This window comes from Delphinus delphis, chromosome 10, assembly GCF_949987515.2.
Source record: "Delphinus delphis chromosome 10, mDelDel1.2, whole genome shotgun sequence".
NCBI lineage: Eukaryota > Metazoa > Chordata > Mammalia > Artiodactyla > Delphinidae > Delphinus > Delphinus delphis.
The window spans coordinates 64,932,927-64,956,244 of record NC_082692.2 but is presented as its reverse complement, the minus strand read 5'-3'; the positions used below and the strand labels follow the sequence as shown (position 1 = coordinate 64,956,244).

Sequence of the window (23,318 nt, the reverse complement as noted above, 5' to 3'; positions counted from 1 at the left end):
GACCAATATCACTGATGAATATAGATGCAAAAATCCTCAACAAAATACTAGCAAACAGAATCCAACAACACATTAAAAGGATCATACACTATGATCAAGTGGGATTTATCCCAGGGATGCAAGGAGTCTTCAGTATATGGCAATCAATGTGATACACCATATTAACAAATTGAAGAATAAAAACCATATGATCATCTCAATAGATGCAGAAAACGCTTTTGACAAAATTCAACACCCATTTATGACAAAAACTCTCCAGAAAGTGGGCATAGAGGGAGCCTACCTCAACATAATAAAGGCCATATATGACAAACCCACAACAAACATCATTCTCATTGGTGAAAAACTGAAAGCATTTCCTCTAAGATCAGGAACAAGACAAGAATGTCCACTCTCACCACTATTTGTTGTTGTTGTTGTTTTGCGGTACGCGGGCTGCTCGCTGTTGTGGCCTCTCCCGTTGTGGAGCACAGGCTCCGGACGCGCAGGCTCAGCGGCCATGGCTCACGGGCCCAGCCGCTCCATGGCATGTGGGATCTTCCCGGACCAGGGCACAAACCTGTGTCCCCTGCATCGGCAGGTGGACTCTCAACCACTGCGCCACCAGGGAAGCCTCACCACTATTATTCAACATAGTTTTGGAAGTCCTAGCCATGGCAATTAGAGAAAATAGAGAAATAAAAGGAATACAAATTGGAAAAGAAGAAGTAAAACTGTTTGCAGATGTCATGATACTATACATAGAGAATCCTAAAGATGCCAACAGAAAACTACTAGAGGTAATCAATGAATTTGGTAAAGTAGCAGGATACAAAATTAATGCACAGAAATCTCTTGCATTCCTATGCACTAATGATGAAAAGTAAAGTCTGAAATAGAAATTAAGGAAACACTCCCATTTACCATTGCAACAAAAAGAATAAAATACCTAGGAATAAACCTACCTAGGGGGACAAAAGACCTGTATGCAGAAAATTGTAAGACACTGATGAAAGAGATTAAAGATGATACAAACAAATGGATAGATATACCACGTTCTTGGATTGGAAGAATCAATATTGTGAAAATGACTCTACTACCCAAAGCAATCTACAGATTCAATGCAATCCCTATCAAACTACCACTGGCATTTTTTTACAGAACTAGAACAAAAAATCTTAAAATTTGTATGGAGACACAAAAGACCCCAAATAGCCAAAGCAGTCTTGAGAACGAAAAACGAAGCTGGAGGAATCAGACTTACTGACTTCAGACTATACTACAAAGCTACAGTAATCAAGACAGTATGGTACTGGCACAAAAACAGAAACATAGATCAGTGGAACAGGATAGGAAGCCCAGAGATAAACCCACGCAGCTATGGTCAACTAATCTATGACAAAGGAGGCAAGGATACAAAATGGAGAAAAGACAGTCTCTTCAATAAGTGGTGCTGGGCAAACTGGACAGCTACATGTAAAAGAATGAAATTAGAACACTCCCTAACACCATACACAAAAATAAACTCAAAATGGATTAGAGACCTAAATGTAAGACTGGACACTATAAAACTCTTAGAGGAAAACATAGGAAGAACACTCTATGACATAAATCACAGCAAGATCCTTTTTGACCTACCTCCTAGAGAAATGGAAATAAAAACAAAAATAAACAAATGGGACCTAATGAAACTTAAAAGCTTTTGCAAAGCAAGGGGAACTACCAGCAAGACGAAATAAGAGAAAATATTTACAAACAAATCAACGGACAAAGGATTAATCTCCAAAAACTGCTCATGCAGCTCAATATTAAAAAAAAAAAAAAAACCCAATCCAAAAATGGACAGAAGACCTAAATTTCTCCAAAGAAGACATAAAGATGGCCAAGAAGCACATGAAAAGCTGCTCAACATCACTAATTATTAGAGAAATGCAAATCTAAACTACAATGAGGTATCACCTCACACCAGTTAGAATGGGCATCATCAGAAAATCTACAAACAACAAATGCTGGGGAGGGTGTGGAGAAAAGGGAACACTCTTGCACTGTTGGTGGGAATGTAAATTGATACAGCCACTGTGGAGAACAGTATGGAAGTTCCTTAAAAAACTAAAAATAGTATTACCATATGACCCAGCAATCCCACTACTGGGCATCTACCCAGAAAAAAACATAATTCAAAAAGACACATGCACCCCAATGTTCATTGCAGCATTATTTACAATAGCCAGGTCATGGAAGCAACCTAAATGCCCGTCGACAGACGAATGGATAAAGAAGATGTGGTATATATACGATGGAATATTACTCAGCCATAAAAAGGAACGAAATTGGGTCATTTGTAGAGACGTGGATGAATCTAGAGACTGTCATACAGAGTGAATAAGTCAGAAAGAGAAAAACAAATATCGTATATTAACGCATATATGTGGAGTCTAGAAAAATAGTACAGATGAACTGGTTTGCAGGACAGAAATTGAGACACAGATGTAAAGAACAAACATATGGACACCAAGGGGGGAAAGCAGCGGGGGTGGCGGTGGTGGTGGTGTGATGAATTGGGATATTGACATACATATACTAATATGTATAAAATGGATAACTAATAAGAACCTGCTGTATAAAAAAATAGATGAAATAAAATTCAAAAAAAAAGAACTACAAATGTTTTGTGGTTCTCAGAATATAAGTTTTGCACTTCTTTGTTAAATTTATTCCTAAGTAATTTATTTCTTTTGGTGTGATTGTAAATGGAATTGTTTTCTTAATTTCTTTTTCAGATTGCTCATTGCAAGTGTATAGAAATACAGTTAATTTTTCAAATATTGACCTTGTATCTTGCAGCCTTGCTGAACTTGAGTTTTGTAGTTGTTTAGTGGATTCCTTAGGATATTTCCCCAGCATTTTTTATTGCACAGTATATATCACATAACAGTAGGAGTTGGTCTAAATTGCATTAGTGGAACTTTTTGGGGACTTGCTTAACAATAATATTCCTGCAGTTCACATATCTGGATCTTTCCGCAGGATTTTGACACTGTTGAACCAGCCCCCTTTGAAACTGCCTCCCTCCTTGGCATCTGTGTCTTTATTCCCCTTAGTCTTCATCCACCACTTGGCCTCCTTTCTGCCCTTTAAATGTTTGTTGATGATCCCCAAAATTTAGTTTGTTACCATTTCTCCCTCAGTGAGCAATTCTCTTCCTGAGCATTTTTTTACTGCCTTGAACCTGAACTTTCAAAATCAAAACTACAGCTCAAAACTTGGTCTACTAGACACGCAACTATTTATGCTCATCTTGTTGGCTCATCACCTCTCATTCATCTGTGAAACTCATGAAGCCTAAAACTGATGTCGTTAACCTGTCACACTGCTGTTTCTTCTAATTTCTTCAGCAAGAAACCCAGGAATCAGTCACTTTCTCCTTCTCTCTCTCTCTTTCTCTCATTTAATGTCTGGGCTCCCCCATCTTCTCCTTCCCTACTGTCCCTGCCTTGAGTTTGGTTTTTATTGATTCTTAACTGGATGCACCTGAGCATCCCATAGGTCTCCCACTCATCTCTCCTCTGCCCCATCTATTCTCTACACCATCACCACAATCAGCTTTCTTTCCTTTTTCTTCCTTTTAAAAAATTGTGGTAAAATATACATAATGTAAAATTTGCCACTTTAACCGTTTTAAGTGTACAGTTCAGTGGCATTAAGTACATTCACAATGTTGTGCAATCACCTTTTTCAGTTAAGTAAACTTTTTCTGAAGTAAAACATATATGCAAAAGGGGATACAAATCATAAATATGCAGCTTGATTGTTTATAAAGTGTACACACTGTGTATCCCATCAACTAGATCAAGGAATATCAGCTGGAGGAGACCGTCACATAAAGAGCATAAATTTTACATAATTGTAACCGTAAATACAGTTCTGCAATTAGGACAGCTAGCATTTATTAACCCTTTATTCTGTATTAGTCTCAGTGTTCAGTGATTTATTTGCATTATTGCATTGAATCCTCCTGATCTTTTAAGGTAGGGATAATAGTTATCTCCATTTTACAGATGAGGAAACTGAGGCCTAGAGATTTTCCAAGACCATATCATAAGCAGTGTTTCACTCTAGGCTGGAGTTTATGTCATTATACTGTTCATATTATTTCATGCCTGAAATGCTTCTCATTTTTTTCTTGCCTTATTTATTTTTTACAGAAAAGGCTGTAAGCATTTAAAAATTTCTTCACATAGATGTCATAATGAATTTTTTATTGTCGTAGAATATATATAAAATTTACATTGTTACCATTTTAAACTATACAGTTCAGGAGCATTAAGTACATTCATTATTTTGTGTAACCATCACCACTATTTTGTTCTTCTTTTTCAAGACTGTTTTGGGTTTTTAGGACTCCTTGCAATTCCCTATGAATTTTAGGATCAGCTTTTCCATTTCTGCCAGATAAGGCCTGTTTTCTTAAATTTCATCTTCAGATTGTTGATTGTGAATATATATAACTACACCTGATTTTTTTAAATTTTAGATCTTTATTGGAGTATAATTGCTTTACAATGGTGTGTTAGTTTCTGCTTTATAAAAAAGTGAATTAGTTATACATATACATACGTTCCCATATCTCTTCCCTCTTGCATCTCCCTCCCTCCCACCCTCCCTATCCCACCCCTCTAGGTGGTAACAAAGCACCGAGCTGATCTCCCTGTGCTATGCGGCTGCTTCCCACTAGCTAGCTATTTTACGTTTGGTAATGTATATATGTCCATGCCACTCTCTCGCTTTGTCACAGCTTACCCTTCCCCCTCCCCATATCCTCAAGTCCATTCTCTAGTAGGTCTGTGTCTTTATTCCTGTCTTACCCCTAGGTTCTTCATGACATTTTTTTTTCTTAAATTCCATATATATGTGTTAGCATACGGTATTTGTCTCTCTCTTTCTGACTTACTTCACTCTGTATGACAGACTCTAGGTCCATCCACCTCATTACAAATAGCTCACGTTCGTTTCTTTTTATGGCTGAGTAATATTCCATTGTATATATGTGCCACATCTTCTTTATCCATTCATCCGATAATGGACACTTAGGTTGTTTCCATCTCCGGGCTATTGTAAATAGAGCTGCAATGAACATTTTGGTACATGACTCTTTTTGAATTATGGTTTTCTCAGGGTATATGCCCACTAGTGGAATTGCTGGGTCATATAGTAGTTCTGTTTGTAGTTTTTTAAGGAACCTCCATACTGTTCTCCACAGTGGCTGTATCAATTTACGTTCCCACCAACAGTGCAAGAGGGTTCCCTTTTCTCCACACCCTCTCCAGCATTTATTGTTTCTAGATTTTTTGATGATGGCCATTCTGACTGGTGTGAGATGATATCTCATTGTAGTTTAGATTTGCATTTCTCTAATGATTAATGATGTTGAGCATTCTTTCATGTGTTTGTTGGCAGCCTGTATATCTTCTTTGGAGAAATGTCTATTTAGGTCTTCTGCCCATTTTTGGATTGGGTTGTTTGTTTTTTTGTTATTAAGCTGCATGAGCTGCTTATAAATTTTGGAGATTAATCCTTTGTCAGTTGCTTCATTTGCAAATATTTTCTCCCATTCTGAGGGTTGTCTTTCGGTCTGGTTTATGGTTTCCTTTGCTGTGCAAAAGCTTTGAAGTTTCATTAGGTCCCATTTGCTTATTTTTGTTTTTATTTCCATTTCTCTAGGAAGTGGGTCAAAAAGGATCTTGCTGTGATTTATGTCATAGAGTGTCCTGCCTATGTTTTCCTCTAAGAGTTTGATAGTTTCTGGCCTTACATTTAGGTCTTTAATCCATTTTGAGCTAATTTTTGTGTATCGTGTTAGGGAGTGATCTAATCTCATACTTTTACATGCACCTGTCCAGTTTTCCCAGCACCACTTATTGAAGAGGCTGTCCTTTCTCCACTGTACATTCCTGCCTCCTTTATCAAAGATAAGGTGACCGTATGTGCGTGGGTTTATCTCTGGGCTTTCTATCCTGTTCCATTGATCTATCTTTCTGTTTTTGTGCCAGTACCATAATGTCTTGATTACTGTAGCTTTGTAGTATAGTCTGAAGTCAGGGAGCCTGATTCCTCCAGCTCCGTTTTTCGTTCTCAAGATTGCTTTGGCTATTCGGGGTCTTTTGTGTTTCCATACAAATTGTGAAATTTTTTGTTCTAGTTCTGTGAAAAATGCCAGTGGTAGTTTGATAGGGATTGCATTGAATCTGTAGATTGTTTTGGGTAGTAGAGTCATTTTCACAATGTTGATTCTTCCAATCCATGAACATGGTATATCTCTTCGTCTATTTGTATCATCTTTAATTTCTTTCATTAGTGTCTTATAATTTTCTGCATACAGGTCTTTTGTCTCCTTAGGTAGGTTTATTCCTAGATATTTTATTCTTTTTGTTGCAGTGGTAAATGGGAGTGTTTTCTTGATTTCACTTTCAGATTTTTCATCATTAGTGTATAGGAATGCCAGAGATTTCTGTGCATTAATTTTGTATCCTGCTACTTTACCAAATTCATTGATTAGCTCTAGTAGTTTTCTGGTAGCATCTTTAGGATTCTCTATGTATAGTATCATGTCATCTGCAAACAGTGACAGCTTCACTTCTTCTTTTCCCATTTGGATTCCGTGTATTTCCTTTTCTTCTCTGATTGATGTGGCTAAAACTTCCAAAACTATGTTGAATAAGAGTGGTGAGAGTGGGCAACCTTGTCTTGTTTCAGATCTTAGTGGAAATGCTTTCAGTTTTTCACCATTGAGGATGATGTTGTCTGTGGGTTTGTCATATATGGCCTTTATTATGTTGAGGAAAGTTCCCTCTATGCCTACTTTCTGCAGAGTTTTTATCATAAATGGGTGTTGAATTTTGTCGAAAGCTTTCTCTGCATCTATTGAGATGATCATATGGTTTTTCTCCTTCAATTTGTTAATATGGTGTATCACGTTGATTTATTTGTGTATATTGAAGAATCCTTGCATTCCTGGAATAAACCCCACTTGATCATGATGTATGATCTTTTTAATGGGCTGTTGGATTCTGTTTGCTAGTATTTTGTTGAGGATTTTTGCATCTATGTTCGTCAGTGATATTGGCCTGTAGTTTTCTTTCTTTGTGACATCCTTGTCTGGTTTGGTATCAGGGTGATGGTGACCTCATAGAATGAGTTTGGGAGTGTTCCTCCCTCTGCTATATTTTGGAAGAGTTTGAGAAGGATAGGTGTTAGCTCTTCTCTAACTGTTTGATAGAATTCGCCTGTGAAGCCATCTGGTCATGGGCTTTTGTTTGTTGGAAGATTTTTAATCACAGTTTCAATTTCAGTGCTTGTGATTGGTCTATTCATATTTTCTGTTTCTTCCTGATTCAGTCTTGGCAGGTTGTGCATTTCTAAGAATTCGTCCATTTCTTCCAGGTTGTCTATTTTATTGGCATAAAGTTGCTTGTAGTAATCTCTCATGATCTTTTGTATTTCTGCAGTGTCAGTTGTTACTTCTCCTTTTTCATTTCTATTTCTGTTGATTTGAGTCTTCTCCCTTTTTTTCCTGATGAGTCTGGCTAGTGGTTTATCAATTTTGTTTATCTTCTCAAAGAACCAGCTTTTAGTTTTATTGATCTTTGCTATTGTTTCCTTCATTTCTTTTTCATTTATTTCTGATCTGATCTTTATGATTTCTTTCCTTCTGCTAACTTTGGGGTTTTTTTGTTCTTCTTTCTCTAATTGCTTTAGGTGCAAGGTTAGGTGGTTTATTCGAGATGTTTCCTGTTTCTTAAGGTAGGATTGTATTGCTATAAACTTCCCTCTTAGAACTGCTTTTGCTGCATCCTATAGGTTTTGGGTCATCATGTCTCCATTGTCATTTGTTTCTAGGTATTTTTTAATTTCCTCTTTGATTTCTTCAGTGATGACTTCGTTATTAAGTGGTGTATTGTTTAGCCTCCATGTGTTTGTATTTTTTACAGATCTTTTCCTGTAATTGATATCTAGTCTCATAGCGTTGTGGTTGGAAAAGATACTTGATACAATTTCAATTTTCTTAAATTTACCAAGGCTTGATTTTGACCCAGGATATGATCAAGTCCTGGAGAATGTGCCATGAGCACTTGAGAAAAATGTGTATTCTGTTGTTTTGGATGGAATGTCCTATAAATATCAATTAAGTCCATCTTGTTTAATGTATCATTTAAAGCTTGAGTTTCCTTATTTATTTTCATTTTGGATGATCTGTCCATTGGTGAAAGTGGGGTGTTAAAGTCTCCTACTGTGAACGTGTTACTGTCAATTTCCCCTTTTATGGCTGTTAGTATTTGCCTTATGTATTGAGGTGCTTCTATGTTGGGTGCATAAATATTTACAATTGTTATATCTTCTTCTTGGATCAATCCCTTGATCATTATGTAGTGTCCTTCTTTGTCTCTTCTAATAGTCTTTATTTTAAAGTCTGTTTTGTCTGATATGAGAATTGCTACTCCAGCTTTCTTTTGGTTTCCATTTGCCTGGAATATCTTTTTCCATCCCCTTACTTTCAGTCTGTATGTGTCTCTAGGTCTGAAGTGGGTCTCTTGTAGACAGCATATATGTGGGTCTTGTTTTTGTATCCATTCAGCCAATCTGTGTCTTTTGGTGGGAGCATTTAGTCCATTTACATTTAAGGTAATTATCAATATGTATGTTCTTATTCCCATTTTCTTAATTGTTTTGGGTTCGTTATTATAGGTCTTTTCCTTCTCTTGTGTTTCTTGCCTAGAGAAGTTCCTTTAGCATTTGTTGTAAAGCTGGTTTGGTGGTGCTGAACTCTCTCAGCTTTTGCTTGTCTGTAAAGGTTTTAATTTCTCCATCAAATCTGAATGAGATCCTTGCTGGGTAGAGTAATCTAGGTTGCAGGTTTTTCTCCTTCATCTCTTTAAATATGTCCTGCCAGTCCCTTCTGGCTTGCAGAGTTTCTGCTGAAAGATCAGCTGTTAACCTTATGGGGATTCCCTTGTGTGTTATTTGTTGTTTTTCCCTTGGTGCTTTTAATATGTTTTCTTTGTATTTAATTTTTGACAGTTTGTTTAATATGTGTCTTGGCTCAGACCATACTACAAAGCTACAGTAATCAAGACATTATGGTACTGGCACAAAAACAGAAAGATAGATCAATGGAACAGGATAGAAAGCCCAGAGATAAACCCACACACATATGGTCACCTTATCTTTGATAAAGGAGGCAGGAATGTACAGTGGAGAAAGGACAGCCTCTTCAATAAGTGGTGCTGGGAAAACTGGACAGGTACATGTAGAAGTATGAGATTAGATCACTCCCTAACACCATACACAAAAATAAGCTCAAAATGGATTAAAGACCTAAATGTAAGGCCAGAAACTATCAAATTCTTAGAGGAAAACATAGGCAGGACACTCTATGACATAAATCACAGCAAGATCCTTTTGACCCACTTCCTAGAGAAATGGAAATAAAAACAAAAATAAGCAGATGGGACCTAATGAAACTTCAAAGCTTTTGCACAGCAAAGGAAACCATAAACCAGACCAAAAGACAACCCTCAGAATGGGAGAAAATATTTGCAAATGAAGCAACTGACAAAGGATTAATCTCCAAAATTTATAAGCAGCTCATGCAGCTTAATAACAAAAAAACAAACAACCCAATCCAAAAATGGGCAGAAGACCTAAATAGACCTTTCTCCAAAGAAGATATACAGGCTGCCAACAAACACATGAAAGAATGCTCAACATCATTAATCATTAGAGAAATGCAAATCTAAACTACAATGAGATATCATCTCACACCAGTCAGAATGGCCATCATCAAAAAATCTAGAAACAATAAATGCTGGAGAGGGTGTGGAGAAAAGGGAACCCTCTTGCACTGTTGGTGGGAACGTAAATTGATACAGCCACTGTGGAGAACAGTATGGAGGTTCCTTAAAAAACTACAAATAGAACTACCATATGACCCAGCAATTCCACTAGTGGGCATATACCCTGAGAAAACCATAATTCAAAAAGAGTCATGTACCAAAATGTTCATTGCAGCTCTATTTACAATAGCCCGGAGATGGAAACAACCTAAGTGTCCATTATCGGATGAATGGATAAAGAAGATGTGGCACATATATACAATGGAATATTACTCAGCCATAAAAAGAAACGAACGTGAGCTATTTGTAATGAGGTGGATGGACCTAGAGTCTGTCATACAGAGTGAAGTAAGTCAGAAAGAGAGAGACAAATACCGTATGCTAACACATATATATGGAATTTAAGAAAAAAAAATGTCATGAAGAACCTAGGGGTAAGACAGGAATAAAGACACAGACCTACTAGAGAATGGACTTGAGGATATGGGGAGGGGGAAGGGTAAGCTGTGACAAAGCGAGAGAGGCATGGACATATATACACTACCAAACGTAAGGTAGCTAGCTAGTGGGAAGCAGCCGCATAGCACAGGGAGATCAGCTCGGTGCTTTGTGACCGCCTGGAGGGATGGGATAGGGAGGGTGGGAGGGAGGGAGACCCAAGAGGGTAGAGATATGGGGATATAAGTATATGTATAACTGATTCACTTTGTTATAAAGCAGAAACTAACACACCATTGTAAAGCAATTATATTCCAATAAAGATGTTAAAAAAAAAAAAGTGTCTTGTCCTATTTCTCCTTGGATTTATCCTCTGTGGGACTCTCTGTGCTTCCTGGACTTGATTAACTATTTCCTTTCCCGTATTAGGGAAGTTTTCAACTATAATCTCTTCAAATATTTTCTCAGTCCCTTTCTTTTTCTCTTCTTCTTCTGGAACCCCTATAATTCGAATGTTGTTGCGTTTAATGTTGCCCCAGAGGTCTCTGAGACTGTCCTCAGTTCTTTTCATTCTTTTTTCTTTATTCTGCTCTGCAGTAGTTATTTCCACTATTTTATCTTCCAGGTCACTTATCCGTTCTTCTGCCTCAGTTATTCTGCTATTGATCCCATCTAGAGTATTTTTAATTTCATTTATTGTGTTGTTCATTGTTGCTTGTTTCGTCTTTAGTTCTTCTAGGTCCTTGTGAAATGTTTCTTGCATTTTGTCTATTCTATTTCCAAGATTTTGGATCATCTTTACTATCATTATTCTGAATTCTTTTTCAGGTAGACTGCCTATTTTCTCTTCATTTGTTAGGTCTGGTGGGTTTTTATCTTGCTCCTTCATCTGCTGTGTGTTTTTCTGTCTTCTTATTTTGCTTATCTTACTGTGTTTGGGGTCTCCTTTTTGCAGGCTGCAGGTTCGTAGTTCCCGTTGTTTTTGGTGTCTGTCCCCAGTGGCTTATGTTGTTTCAGTGGGTTGTGTAGGCTTCCTGGTGGAGGGGACTAGTGCCTGTGTTCTGGTGATGAGGCTGCATCTTGTCTTTCTGGTGGGCAGGTCCCCATCTGGTGGTGTGATTTGGGGTGTCTGTGGACTTATAATGATTTTAGGCAGCCTCTCTGCTAATGGGTGGGGTTGTGTTCCTGTCTTGCTAGTTGTTTGGCATAGGGTGTCCAGCACTGTAGCTTGCTGGTCGTTAAGTGAAGCTGGGTGCTGGTGTTGAGATGGAGATCTCTGGGAGATTTTCACCGTTTGATATTATGTGGAGCTGGGAGGTCTCTTGTGGACCAGTGTCCTGAAGTTGGCTCTCCCACCTCAGAGGCACAGCCCTGACTCCTGGCTGCAGCACCAAGAGCCTTTCATCCACACGGCTCAGAATAAAAGGGAGAAAAACTGGAAAGAAAGAAAGAAAAAGAAAAAAAGGAAGGAAGGAAGAAGGGAGGGAGGGAGGAGGGAAGGAAGGGAAGAAAGAAGATAAAATAAAATAAAGTAAGATAAAATAAAGTTATTAAAATAAAAAATAATTTTTAAGAAAAAAAGAAAACGGATGGTTAGAGCCCTGGGACAAATGGTGGAAGCAAAGCTATACAGACAGAATCTCACACAGAAGCATACACATACACACAAAAAGAGGAAAAGGGGAAAAAATAATAAATGTTGCTCTCAAAGCCCACCTCTTCAATTTGGTATGATTCGTTGTCTATTCATGTATTCCACAGATGCAGGGTACATCAAGTTGATTGTGGAGCTTTAATCCGCTGCTTCTGAGGCTGCTGGGAGAGATTTCCCTTTCTCTTCTTTGTTCTCACAGCTCCCGGGGCTCAGCTTTGGATTGGGCCCCGCCTCTGCGTGTTGTTCCGCAGGAGGGCGTCTGTTCTTCGCTCAGACAGGACTGTGTTAAAGAAGCAGCTGCTTCGGGGACTCTGGCTCACTCAGGCTTGGGGGAGGGAGGGGTACGGAGTGCGGGGCGAGCCTGCGGTGGCAGAGGCCAGCATGACGTTGCACCAGCGTGAGGCGCGCCGTGCGTTCTCCCGGGGAAGTTGTCCCTGGATCCCGGGACCCTGGCAGTGGCGGGCTGCACAGGCTCCCCGGAATGGGGGTGTGGATGGTGACCTGTGCTCGCACACAGGCTTCTTGGTGGCGGCAGCAGCAGCCTTAGCGTCTCATGCCCGTCTCTGGGGGATGCACTTTTAGCCGTGGCTCGCGCCCGTCTCTGGAGCTCCTTTAAGCAGCGCTCTTAATCCCCTCTCCTCGAGCACCAGGAAACAACGAGGGAAGAAAAAGTCTATTGCCTCTGAGGCAGGTTTAGACTTTTCCCCGGACTCCCTCACGGCTAGCCGTGGTGCACTAACCCCTTCAGGCTGTGTTCACGCCGCCAACCCCAGTCCTCTCCCTGCGCTCCAACCAAAGGCTGAGCCTCAGCTCCCAGCCCCGCCCGACCCGGCAGGTGAGCAGACAAGCTTCTCGGGCTGGTGAGTGCCAGCCGGCACCGATCCTCTGTGCGGGAATCTTACCGCTTTGCCCTCCGCACCACTGTTTCTGTGCTCTCCTCCGCGGCTCCGAAGCTTTCCCCCTCCGCCACCCGCAGTCTCCGCCCGCGAAGGGGCTTCCTAGTGTGTGGAAACCTTTCCTCTTTCACAGCTCCCTCCCACTGGTGCAGGTCCCGTCCCTATCCTTTTGTCTCTGTTTATTCTTTTTTCTTTTGCCGTACCCAGGTACGGGGGACTTTCTTGCTTTTTGGGAGGTCTGAGGTCTTCTGCCAGCGTTCAGTAGGTGTTCTGTAGGAGTTGTTCCACGTGTAGATGCATTTCTGGTGTATCTGTGGGGAGGAAGGTGATCTCTGCGTCTTACTCTTCCGCCATCTTCCCCTCCAACTGCTACAACTGATTTTTTTTTTTTTTTTTTTTTTTTTTGCGGTACACGGGCCTCTCTCTGCCGCGGCCTCTCCCGTTGCGGAGCACAGGCTCCGGATGCGCAGGCTCAGCGGCCATGGCTCACGGGCCCAGCCACTCCGCGGCCTGTGGGATCCTCCCGGACTGGGGCACGAACCCGCGTCCCCTGCATCGGCAGGCTGACTCTCAACCACTGTGCCACCAGGGAAGCCCTCTACAACTGATTTTTGTATGTTGATCTTGTATCCTGCAACTTGTAGATTCTTTAGGATTTTCTATATAAGATCATGTAATTTGTGAATAGTTTTATTTGTTTCTTTTCAATTTGAGTGCCTTTTAATTTATCTTGCCTAATTGCTCTGTCTAGGACCTTCAATAGTGTGCTGAATAAAAGTGACTAAAGCAGGCGTCCTTGTCTTGTTCTTGATCTAGGGGAAATTTTTTCAGTCTGCTACCATTAAGTAAGATGTTAGTTATGGATTTTTCATAAATGCTTTTACTATGTTGAGGAAATTGTCTTTAATTCCTAGTTTGTTGGGTACAAACGGGTGTTGGATTTTGTTGGATGTTTTTTCTGCATCAATTGAGATCATCATGTGGTTTTTTTCCCTTTCATTCTTTTAATATGTGGTATATTACATTTTAATTTTTATATGTTGAACCAACCTTGCATTCTTGGGATAGATCCCCCTTGGTCATGGTGTAAGGTATAATCCTTTTAATATGCTGCTGGATTTAGTTTGCCAGTATTTTGTTGTCATAATGATTTTTCTACTGTATTTTGCAAATTTAGTATATTATATTATTATTATAAATAATAATAATTATTCCCCATTTAGGTTGCCTCCAAATATTTGCTAGTATAAACTTTTCTTTAATGCATACAGCTTCTTTTTTTTTAAATAAGTTTTATTTATTTATGGCTGTATTGGGTCTTCGTTGCTGTGTGCGGGCTTTCTCTAGTTGCGGCGAGCAGGAGTACTCTTCGTTCTGGTGTGTGGGCTTCTCATTGTGGTGGCTTCTCTTGTTGTGGAGCACAGGCTCTAGGTGCGTGGGCTTGCTTCAGTAGTTGTGGCACACGGGCTCTAGAGCGCAGGCTCAGTAGTTGTGGTGCACGGGCTTAGTTGCTCTGCGGCATGTGAGATCTTCCCGGACCAGGGCTTGAACCCGTGTTCCCTGCATTGGCAGGTGGATTCTTAACCACTGCGCCACCAGGGAAGCCCCAGCTTCTTTTTTAACAACTGACAATTTATTAAAATAGTTGATTTAAGTATCTGCAATGATGACTTCAACCTTGATTCCTGGCTCAGTACTGACAAAAATAATCTGTTTAATTATCTCAGAAGGACTGTGCAAGTCAATGAGTTGCTTGTGGATGCTCATTTGAAAAAGATCCCAAGTCAGTACCTTTACCACAAGGAGTTTTTCTAGGTAGTGATTCTCATAGTCTTGGTAGGCATCCAAACTGATCCTTTCACTTTGAGATTCTTTTTCTTTGCTCCTCTGATCAAGTCAGCACACGCCTTCGACAGAGATTTACATTGTGGTTGGTTAGGGTAATTCTAGTTTGGTAAATCACCACCTCTTGTTCCATGGGTGATTTTCTGTTATATTTAAGAGCCATGGCTGTGGTGAGGCTTCCTCGTAGACTTGTTCCTTGGGGAAAACCAACAGTGGTGAGTTGGGAGCAGAAGCTGGAAGCAAGAGCCGGCAGACCTGAGTTCTGCTGCAGCTGTGACTGTATCTTCTCAAAGAGTGCATAAGGTGTTTTTTTTTTTTCATTGTTGACTTATTTACCTAGAATAGATTTCTAGAAACAGAATTATTGTGTCAAAAGATACATTTTTTGGCATTTAATAAGTACTATGTGGTCATATTGCTTTTCAGAAGGATTGTGTCAATCAGTATACACAGTTACCAGCAATATATATGAATACCAAATTTGTTGTATAGTTAAAAAAATTAAAATACAGTTGATGCACCCCAGTGTTCATAGCAGCACTATTTACAATAGCCAAGACATGGAAGCAACCTAGGTGTTCATTGACAAATGAATGGACAAAGAAGATGTGAGATACACACACACACACACACACACACACACACACACACAATGGAATACCACTCAGTCATAAAAAAAGAATGAAATAAAACCATTTACAGCAACATGGATGGACCTAGAGATTATCATACTAAGTTAAGTAAGTCAGATAGAGAAAGACAAATACCGTATGATGTCACTTATATGTGGAATCTAAAAAAATGATACAAATGAACTTACTTACAAAACAGAAATAGACTTACAGACATAGAAAACAAACCTATGGTTACCAAAGGGGAAAGAGGGGAGGGATAAATTAGGAGTTTGGGATTGAAATATACACACTGCTATATATACAAGAGATAACCAACAAGGACATACTGTATAGCACAGGGAACTCTACTTAATATTATCTTGTAATAACCAATAATGAAAAAGAATCTGAAAAAGAATATGTATATATATATGTATAACTGAATCACTTTGCTGTACACCTGAAACTAACACAACATTGTAAATCAACTATATTTCAATAAAAATTTTTTAAAAATGCAATTGACATGCTGTATATTATGTTAGTTTCAGATGTACTACATCGTGTTTTGACATTTTGCATACATTATGAAATGATCACCCAAATTTGTTGTACACTTGAAGCACAAGGTATTAAAATTTTTTGAAAAGAATTAACTTTTGGAAAAATTTCTCAGTGTTTTACTTTCAATTTTATTCATTTTAAGAATGTTGAACCTTTATCTTCATCTAATGTCTGCTTATGTTCAATATGTGACTGTATATTTGAGATACTTATTTTGATAGAGTTGATAAGAATTATTGAATCCCTACTTTTAGAAGGTGAGGAAGAGAGGAAAGTCAAGGTTCACCCTGACCTGGGGTGAACCTGGTATGATTCTTGGAGTACTAGGGGGATATACTGTTAACAAAGATACTAGGTAAAAGAAAAACTGTTGTTTCTCTACTCAAGACACTTCTGACACTAACTACCTGGAGTTAGTGCAGACTGCACAGGTTAATGCTCAGTCCCAAAAGACTGCCCTCTACTTCAGACGCTAATCAAAAATCCAGGCCTCCTGTACTTCGAACTGACCAGCTATAAATTTGGGGTCCCATGACCCCACTTTAAGTTTGATAATTTGCTCAAATGGCTCACGGAACTTAGGAAAGTGCTTTACTTACTGTTACTGGCTTATTATAAAGAATACAACTAGGTACAACGAAATGAAAGAGATGCATAGGTCAAGGTATGTAGGAAGGGGCACAGAACCTCTGTGCCCTCTCCGAGCACACCACCTCCCATACCTCAATGTGTTCACCAACCTGGAAGCTCTCAGAACCCCTTCATTTAGGGTTTTTAATGGAGGGTGCATTACATAGGCATGATTGATTAAATCATCAAGGATGAACTCAATCCCCAGCTCATCGTCCCTCCCTGTAGGTCAAGGTGTAGGGCTGAAATTTCCAGCCCTCTAATCACAGGGTTGTTCTTCTCATAACCGGTCTTCATCTTTCAAGTGTCACCTCATTAGCATAAACTCAGTTTGGTTGAAAGGGACTTATTTTGAATAACAAAAGACTCTCCTCTCACCTCTGTCACTGAGGAAATTTCAGGCTTTAGGAGCTCTGCCAGGAATCTGGGCTGAAAACCAAATATATATTTCTTGTTATATCACAATATCAGACTGGGAAATTTTAAAAAATTTTTAAAATTTTTATTTTATATTGGAGTATAGTTGATTTAATTGACATATAACATTGTATTAGTTTACAGTATATAACATAATTTCATATATGTATATATTGTGAACTGATTAGTTAACATTCATCACCTCACAGGTAAACTTTATTGTGATTAGAACTTTTTTTTTTTTTTTTTGCGTACGCGGGCCTCTCACTGTTGTGGCCTCTCCCGTTGCGGAGCACAGGCTCCGGACGCGCAGGCCCAGCATCCATGGCTCACGGGCCTAGCCTCTCCACGGCATGTGAGATCTTCCCAGACCGGTATTATTATTATTTTTAAATTTTATTTATTTTATTTTTGGCTGCGTTGGGTCTTTGTTGCTGCACGCGGGCTTTCTGTACTTGTGGCAGAGTGGGGGCTACTCTGTTGTGCCACGTGAGCTTAGAAGTTGTGGCTCGTGGGCTCTAGAGCGTAAGCTCAGTAGTTGTGGCACATGGGCTTAGTTGCTCTGCGGCATGTGGGATCTTCCCGGACCAGGGATTGAACCCGTGTCCCTTGCATTGGCAGGCGGATTCTTAACCACTGCGCCACCAGGGAAGCCCCTTTGGTGTGGTTTTGATTTGCATTTCTCTAATGACTAATAATGTTGAACATCTTTTCATGTGCTTGTTGTCTATTGGTATATCTTCTTCTTCAAAGTGTCTATTCAGGTCCTGAGTCTATGTTTTAACTGGGTTATTTGTCTTTTTGTTGTTGAATTGTAAGTGTTCTTTATATATTTTGGATACTAGTCTCTTACCCTATATGTGATTTGCAAATATTTTTCCCATTTTGTGAGTTGTCTTTTTATACTCTTGTAGCACACTTTTAAATTTTGATTAAGTTCACTTTATCTATTTTTTTCTTTTCTTGCTGTGCTTTGAGTTTCATACCTAGTCTGCTTTTTCTGTGTTTCTACCCTAGCTCTCTTCTTTTCCTTGGACAACCACAGAAGTTTCTTATCTCAAATGCCTTGCTCTCTCTAGTTCATTCTCCACCCAGTAGCTGGGGAGATTTTTTTAAAACGGAGACCAGATCATATCAATCTTCAGTTCAAATCCCCTCATTGCAAGTGGAATGAAATTCACGTATCTTCTGTGGTTCACACAGTCCTGCAAGATTTGATCCATATTTTTCTCTCTACCTTCTCTCTCTTGCCCTATCCATCCTTGCCTGCTACACTTGTTGCCTGGCTCTTTCTCTCTCTAAGTAGTCTGTGTTTGCTGTTGGTCCTTCCTGAATCTTTCTTCTGTGGCTCTGACCAGCTGGCTCCTCTTCATTTAAGCCTCAGCTTTAGAGAGGCTTTTCCAGATTGCCCTGCCTAGAGTGGGTCCCTCTGGTTACATTAGAGCTCAAGTAATGATCTAGAATTCTTATTTGGTTTTTGTTATTTTTCTCTCAATAGAACAGAAGCTCTGTGAGGATGGGGAATTTTCATTTTCTTTGTCTTCAGCACTTAGCATACAGCCAGGCCTATAATGTATACTTAAAAAGATCTTGTTGAGTACATGAGTGAGTTTATGACTGAGGAGCTGATTTTGGAGACTGCTATCACAGAGTATATTGTGGGAGCACAGAGAAGGGAGCTAAGGTAGGAACTAAACTGGGCATCAGTGGTGTTGCAAGCAGTGAAGAGGTCAAGTTGGGTAAGGCCAGTGTTGAAATGATTGGACCCAGCTGTAATTCCAGGGACAGGACAGAGGCTTCAGTGGGGTTGTGGTAGAAGAGGTCAGGTGCCAGTGGGTCAGGGAGTTTGTGTGTGTTTGTGTGTGTTTGTGTGTGTGTGTGTGTGTGTGAGAGAGAGAGAGAGAGAGAGAGAGAGAGAGAGAGAGAGAGAGAGAGGGACAGGGAGGGAGGGAGGGAGGGAGACGCGGGCTGCAGAAGACTCAGACAGGGAATGGGGAGTACATTTTGAAGAAGTAAAGAAAGGACCTGGTGGTAGCTTGAAGAAGTACAGGTATGAGGGAAGGTCTTTGGTTTTGTTTTATTAGGTTAGAGTCACAATTAGCATGTTCACATGCAGAGGGAAATTAGCCAGTGGAGAGGTAGCATCTGATGGAGCAAGGTCCTAGAATGGCGGGTGGGGAGGTGGCTTAGAATGGAGAGAAAAACTGGGGACATCTCTTATTCAGAAACTGGAGAGGAGTGTTATTTGCTTTAGCTGTTATTTAATTTAAAGGGTAATTTAAGGTTTTACTTCTTTTATTTATTTATTTATTTATTTATTTTTGGCTGCATTGGGTCTTCATTGCTGCGCCCGGGCTTTCTCTAGTTGCGGCGAGCGGGGGCTACTCTTCGTTGTGGTGCGCGGGCTTCTCTTTGTGGTGGCTTCTCTTGTTGAGGAGCACAGGCTCTAGGCGCACAGGCTTCAGTAGTTGAGGCGCGCGGGCTCTAGAGCTCAAGCTCAGTAGTTGTGGCGCACGGGCTTAGTTGCTCCACGGCATGTGGGATCTTCCTGGACCAGGGTTCAAACCCATGTCCCCTGCTTTGGCAGGTGGATTCTTAACCACTGCGCCACCAGGGAAGCCCTAAGGTTTTACTTATTTGTGCCCTTGATTCAAGGCCTTGTCTTTTACTTACTTGACTCTCATAGCGGTGAATATTTAAGCTAAGGGAAAACAGTATAGAAGTTTCTCAAAAAATTTAAAATAGAACTACCATATGACTCAGCAATTCCACTTCCAGGTATTTTTTCAAAGAAAAGAAAAACACTAATTCAGAAAAATAAATGCACCGCTACGCTCAAGGCAGCATTATTTACAAGATAAGGACGCAGCCTAAGTGCCCATTGATAGGTGAATGGATAAAGATGTGGTATACATTCACAGTGGAATATTACTCAGCTAAAAAAGAGAATGAAATCTTGCCATTTATGACAACATGGATGGACCTATAGGGTATTATGGTAAGCAAAATAGGTCAGACAGAGAAAGACAAATACTGTATGATTTCACTTATATGTGGAATTTAACAAATAAAACAAACAAATGTATTAAAACAGACTCATAGATACAGAGAACAAACTGGTGATTACCATAGGGGAGTGAAGTTGGGGGATGAATGAAATAGGTGAGGGAGATTGAGAGGTACAGACTTCTAGTAATTAAACAAGTAAGTCACAGGGATGTAATGTACAGCACAGGGAATATAGTTAATAACATTGTAATAATTTTTTATGGTGACAGATGGTAACGAGTTACCAGGGTGATCATTTTGTAGTATATAAATATATTAAATTACTGTGTTGTACGTCTGAAACTAATATAATATTGTAAGTCAATTATACTTCAAATTTAAAAAGATAAAAACATGAATGATCAGTCAAATAATCTATGAATTTCTACATATGAATTTGATTTTCAATTGATCAGAAATAATTGTGTAAATATTGAGAGTCCATGGAATTTTAAAGCCTAGTTACCATTGAGATGCTAACCTTATTTTACAGATGAATAAACAGATTAAACATAAACCTAGAACATGATTTTCTGATTCTCAAACTAATGTTTTTGAATGTAGGGTACTGCTTCCCAAATCAGAGATATTCAGACAAAATGAAAAAAATAAAAAAGGAGTCTGGATGAGCAAAAAAAAAAAAAAAAAAAAAAAAAGATAAAAACATATGGTCTGCTAGGGCTGTTCTTGCGTATTATATTCTCACAATAAGTTTTTCTCAGGTAGTTTTTCCTGTTTAGTGTAAAATTTAGTGTATGACTCTGGAATTTTAAAAAAGGTAGGCGTAGAAAAAAAAAAAAGGTAGGCGTGTTTAGCTTGTAATTTTTCTTTTGCATTTGAGGTTCCATTTAAATGAATTTAAGATTCAAAAATAGATGGCTTGGGCTTCCCTGGTGGCGCAGTGGTTGAGAGTCCGCCTGCCGATGCAGGCGGCAGGGGACACGGGTTCGTGCCCCGGTCTGGGAAGATCCCACATGCTGCGGAGAGGCTGGGCCCGTGAGCCATGGCCACTCAGCCTGTGCATCCGGAGCCTGTGCTCCGCAACGGGAGAGGCCACAACAGTGAGAAGCCCGCGTATGCAAAAAAAAAAAAAAAAAAAAAGATGGCTTGAGTTTTTCTTAATCCAAGACCTGATAACTGCCAGAGAATTTGTTAACAACAGTTTTGAGATGTGATACCCACAAGATATTGTATGTGAAGACAGTGACTAGTGATCTCAAAATTTGGATAAACCAGTGGCTGGAGAATTATTGTTCAGTTTGCAGTGTTATAATTAAACACTTTTTTTGAGGCATCCATTATTTTTAAACAAAAGTAAAATTATGATTAGAGGAGAATTTGCTTCATGCTGTAAATACATATATTTATCACGTTTTGTCATGTTCTTGATGGCTCTTTTCAGAAAGATTGAACCTTTTTTGTTTGGTGACTCCATGATCATTAACAGGGCAGCTGATTTGTCTTGCCATTACTAGACCAAGTGTCCAATGCTCAACTAATGGGTTGGTTTCTCAACCAGAAGGAGAAGCCCCATCTGGTTGGTGATGCTCCAGGGTTTTTTTCTAGCAATCTGTAGATAATTCTCAGAGTATGGTTCAATTTAATGCATACCAAATTGTAAAAATGGTGTATAAGTCTAGTAGATGAGTGGTATCTGAAATGCTAATAAGTGAGAATGGGATTTAGCACCCTAAAACGAGTGGTCTTGCATATCTTTTTAAATGCTTGTCTTTATTTTTGTAAGTTGGCTAGGGAGTTTTCACAGTTTGTTTTTGTTGAATAATAAAGAATGTGTCTGGCCTTTGTCCCAGATTCCTGGCACAGAACTTCCAAAACTCTTAGAATTTCCCAAGTGATAGGAGTATTTTTGTTTTTCATGAGCCCTCTTGGATCATATCTGAGTTTATGTTTATGAGATGATTCAAAATGGGGCCTGGTCACCAGAAAGACTAACCATATAATCAGAACACTGGGACTTTGAGCCAATCTGACCTCTGGGGAAAGGTGAGGGGCTGGAGATGGAGGTTAATCTCATGGCCCCTGATTCAGTCAGTCATATCTATGGAATGAAACCCCAATAAGACTCTGAACATCAGAGCTTGGTGGAGCTTCCTGGTTGGTGATATGCTTGGAGGATAATGCACCCTGATTCCTTTTTTTTTTTTTTTTTTTTTGGCTGCATCAGGACTTAGTTGCAGCACATGGGATCTTTCGTTGTGTCACGTGGGCTCTTTTTGGCGTGCGGGTTTCCCTCTCTCTAGTTGTGGCATGCGAGCTCCAGGGCATGTGGGCTCTGTGGTTTGCGGGCCACAGGCTCTCTTGTTGAGGCGCCTGGGCTCTGTAGTTGTGGTGCCACGGGCTTAGTTGCCCCGCAGCATGTGGGTTCTTATTTCCCAGACCAGGGATCAAACCTGTGTCCCCTGCATCGGAAGGCGGATTCTTTACCACTGGACCACCAGGGAAGTCCCTGATGCACCTTGATTCTATGAGGAGAGGGCATGGAAACTCTGTGTTCAGGACCCTTCCAGACTTTGCCCTATGTGTATGTTCATTTGGCTAGTCCTGATTTGTATCCTTTCTAATAAAACTGTAATAATAAGTATAGTGCTTTCTAAAGTTCTGTGAGTTGTTCTAGCAAATCAAACCTGAGGAGTTGTGGGAACCTCTGAATTTGTAGCCAGTTGTTCAGAAATGTTGTTGGCCTGCGGACCACCAAAGTGCAACTGGAGTAAGGACAGTCTTGTTGGGAACCATGTCCTTGAACTATGGAATCCGATGCTACTCTGGGTCATTAGCATCAGAATTGTATTGAAGTTCACCAGTTGGTGTCAGAATAGTTTTATATTCCTGTTATAATTCAACTTAAATTGGTGGCCAAATGTGAGTTGATGAGATGATATACCCAAGAAAGGGGGCATGGCTTTTAGTCCTTTCCAGCCCAGGTAATAGGCAATCATTCATTTAGCCCATTTACATTTAGTGTCTGTGTATGACAAGGCCTGTACTAGACAAAAAGTGGTAGGAAATTCCCCATCCCTGCAGCTTAGGAGCTTTTTATGTGATGTAGTAGACACATGGGATTTTTGTGTGCTGTGATAGAGAAGGAATGCTCAGCCCTTGGAATGGCGCTGTCTTCTTTGACAGGACATTGGGGCTGGGTTAGAGATGGGTCTTCTAGGCAGGCAGTGTGTACTTTAGGACCAGAGAGATGTCCAGTGTACTAGTGTGGATGGGGACAGGGGGTTGTGGGTGCCAGTGGTTGTTTCAGAATAAGTGACTGTGTTTACTGGCTGGAAGTATGTGTTAGGGCAGTGCTTTTGCAGAGTGGTAAATGCACCACCTG

At 39.9% G+C, this 23,318-nt stretch overlaps 1 protein-coding gene and 1 pseudogene across 1 annotated transcript in view; one reads left to right on the top strand and one right to left on the bottom strand.

The window, feature by feature from the left end:
• PRKAR2A (protein kinase cAMP-dependent type II regulatory subunit alpha) overlaps window positions 1–23,318 on the top strand; it is a 77,557-nt gene that overhangs the window by 7,332 nt on the left and 46,907 nt on the right. The window lies entirely within an intron of this gene.
• Window positions 14,472–14,923, bottom strand: LOC132432273 (small ribosomal subunit protein uS10-like; annotated as a pseudogene).